The sequence below is a fragment of the Crotalus tigris genome, unplaced genomic scaffold (assembly GCF_016545835.1).
Source record: "Crotalus tigris isolate CLP2741 ecotype Arizona unplaced genomic scaffold, ASM1654583v1 scf7180000018837.239925, whole genome shotgun sequence".
NCBI classification, from domain to species: domain Eukaryota; kingdom Metazoa; phylum Chordata; class Lepidosauria; order Squamata; family Viperidae; genus Crotalus; species Crotalus tigris.
The window spans coordinates 205,797-209,446 of NW_024097226.1; positions in this window are offsets into that span (position 1 = coordinate 205,797).

A 3,650-nucleotide genomic window follows, 5' to 3' on the forward strand; every position below is an offset into this window, starting at 1 on the left:
TGGGACTTCAGTACTCAGATGCCTCAGCAAACAGCCACGCTGGCTACGGATTCTTGAACTTGAAGTCCATCTGGCAGGACACAGATGAGAGAAGCTCTGAGTCAAGGTGGATTCCTTTCCTGGATCCTAAAAACTAACCATCACCATAAGAAAGAGATTCTGCTTCAAAACCACCTTTAGAAGAAGACGGTCCTCCGGGTGGGATGTCCCTTGTCTGCTCAAGCATCTGTTTCCAAGGTCGACGTGGAAGAATAGCCAGGCACGTTTTGGTGCACCAGAGGTCCCACATCAGCCTCGCCGCCTGAGCTTCTGCTACTCAGGCTTGGGGATGGCGGTGGAGGGAGCTGGTCCCAGTTGCCCAGAGGAACTTCAACACTATAAGGCGGTGGGTCGTCATTGTAGGGAGCCGGGGGAGGTGGAATGGTGGGGGCTGTAGGGTCGTAGGGAGGTGGAGGGACCCCAAGGTCAGGAGATTTGTGGTCATAGAGGGGAGGGGAAATCAGAGAGGTGGGGTTGGTGTCCTCATAGGGGGGTGGGGAGGCAGCAAAGCCAGGCTGCTCATCCTCATCGGGTGGGGAGTGATTCAGAAAGCCGGGGGAAGGGGGTGGAAGAGAGTGCAAAGGAAACAAGGCTTGGTTCTCGAAGTCTGGCATGAAAGGATTCAAAAAGAACGTCTCCTTTGGCCAGAAGCGGCCCTTGCAGTAGAGCACTGCCATCCAAAGCAGCAGAAGGACAGTAAACAAGAGGACAACCATCAGGATATGCTTCCAGTCCATGGCTGCAAAGAGAAGAAAAAGCACCGGTTATCAAGGAAATCTTTCCTTCGTTATCTGCTTCTTCTCCACTTCCTTGATGAGCAACTTCCTAGCCCCAGGAAGCTGCAAAAGGACATGGCTCCACAAGAGGGCAGCAGAGAGGAGAGTCTATGCCAGGGGTAGGCAACCTTGGCTCTTTTATGACTTGTGGACTTCAACTCCCAGAATTCCCAAGCCAGTATGGCTCAGCTTGGAAACCTCTCCCTTTCCCCTCAGCATGGCTGGCTCAGGAATTCTGGGAGTTGAAGTCCACGAGTCATAAAGGAGCCAAGGGTGCCTACCCCTGCTCTATGTCTTGTCGATGTCAACTTGTATAGACATAGGTATAAGTATAGGACAGTGGTGGCGAACCTATGGCATGGGTGCCAGAGGCAGCACTCAGAGCCTCTTTAAAACAATTGACAATTGACACCTTTGAAGTTTGGCGTTGGAGAAGATTCCTGAGCATACCATTGGACAGCTGAGAAAACCAGCACATCAATCATTGAATATACCAACTCGCTCTAGACATAAATCACCAGGTTTGTGTTATCCTCCTTCGGATACATTATGTGAAGAGCCAGCTCTCTGGAGAAGGCATTAATGCTGGGAAAGGCGGACAGAAAGAGGACAATGAGAACAAATCCATCTTTAGAGGAGAATATTTGTCGCTCAGGGTCGGAATGAGGGGTCCTTGGTGCTCTCTCTGAGCTTGGTTGTTTCCCTGCAGACGTTTCGTGACCTGTCTAGGTAGCATCCTCAGTGGGAGGAGGAGGGGGGGCTGTGGGGTCCTTGGTACTCTCTTAGCTTGGTTCTTTTCCTGCAGACGTTTCATGACCCAACTGGGGAACCTCATCAGTGCTAGGGGTGTTTGAGGAGTGGAAGAGAAGGAGAAGGAAGGAGGACTGTGGGGTCCTTGCTGCTCTCTGGGCTGGGTGGTTTTCTTGCAAACGTTTCATCACCCAGCTAGGGAATATCACCAGTCCTAGAAGGGGGTAGGTGGAGAGGTGGTGGAGGAGGAGAGGAAGAGGGAAGAGGAGGACTGGGGGGGTCCTTGGTACTCTCTTAGCTTGGTTCTTTTCCTGCAGACGTTTCATGACCCAACTGGGGAACATCATCAGTGCTAGGAGGGGTGTTTGAAGAGTGGAAAAGGAGAAGGAGAAGGGAGGAGGGAGGAGGACTGTGGGGTCCTGGGTGCTCTCTGAGCCTGCTTCTTTTCCTGCAGACCTTTGGTACCCAAACTAGGTAACATGACCAGTCCGTCAGCAAGAAAACAACCAAGCTCCGAGAACACCAAGGACTCATTAAGTCCATCTTTGCTCCCATCTCCTGGTTACATGGACTTGGGCAGGTCAGCTACAGAGGAGTAGGGCAACCCAATGCGTGGGGCTCACCTAGGATCTCCCCAAATGCGAGTTGGATTCATCAGGGTGCTGTGCTGAAAAGTCTCTAACACATCTGGAACATGCCCGTTTGGAGGAGGGTTGCATTAAACAATGGTTTATTCAATAAACCACAAAGGGCTAGCTTTGCAGGCAAAGCGCTGACAAACCAAATAACCTTCTTGGGATTTCCAGCCCGGCCCTTCAGGTAAAACAAACTTGTAACCATATATTTGGGGATGGGGGAAGGGGGTGGACTTGCTAGCCACCTGCAACGTTGCAGCTTTCTAGGGGGCACCTTCTGCGAATCCTACCTCTCGTGCTTTGTTCAACAAACCAGGTTAAGCCCCGAATCCGGATGAAACTTGGCTTCAGCTGGGGAAGGTGCAGCCAAAACGACGGAAACCAACCCCCCCCCCACACACACACACCTAGCCCGGCCCGCCCGCGAGAGGGGATGGCTAGTTGGTGCTCTTACACTTCCCCGGCTCGTCCTGAATCTGGGGCCGGGTGGTTTGGGCCTCCCGCGGGCCCCGCCGCCCCTCCAGCTGCGCTTCTCCGGCCGGGCGGCAGGAACAGAGGCGGCCGGCGCTGCAACACATCTGGGCGTCCGCGCCGTCGCGCAGCTGCGGGCAGCGCAGGGCGCCTTCTGGGGCGCACGGCTCGCCCTCCGGGCCCGTCGAGGCGGCGCTGCCGGCCAGCAGCAGCAGCAGCAGCAGAAGCAGAGCGCCCAGCGCGGGGCGGGCCATGGCGCAGCCTCTCCAGCCGGGCAAGGGGGGCGGGTGGCCGTCGGGGCAGCCTGGCCGAGCTCCCTCCGCGCCTCGCCCGGCCTCGGTCCGCAAACGCGGCGGCTTCCGCGGAGGCGCCTCCTTTATAGACCGCCGGAGCCTCCGCGGGAGTGGGCTGCGTGGGCCCGATCCCCGTCCCGTCCATGAGGACCCCCGCGGCTTTCAGGGGCCCCGACCAGGGTCCCACCGAAAGGCGATTTCCGCTCCTTTCTGGCCTGGCTCGGTTCGGGTGTTTGGATCTGGGGCTATCATCTACCGGGACCATTTAAATATTGATATTTAAATTGGTAAATGAACCTGAGTTGACAATGTGTGAACCAGCCAGCAAAAGGCACCCTTTAATAGCAAAAGATGGAAATGGGAACACAATAAATTACAGAATAAATAAATTGGCAGGGCAAGCTATTGTGTATAATCAGTGAACAAACCCCACTCCCTTCCAGCATTGATGATGTTACTTTATTTCAGAGGTCTTCAAACTTGGCCCTTTTATGACTTGTGGACTTTAACTCCCAGAATTCCCCAGCCAGCGCACGCTGGGAGTTGAAGTCCACAAGTCATAAAAGGGCCAAGTTTGAAGACCCCTGGCAAAGCGGATCGTGGAAGGGAATGCAGTTCGGGGGTCCCTCCGGTAGGAGGCGGGCAAGAACGCCCAAGTGCCGGCCCGTTCCAGCGCTCCGCCGGGG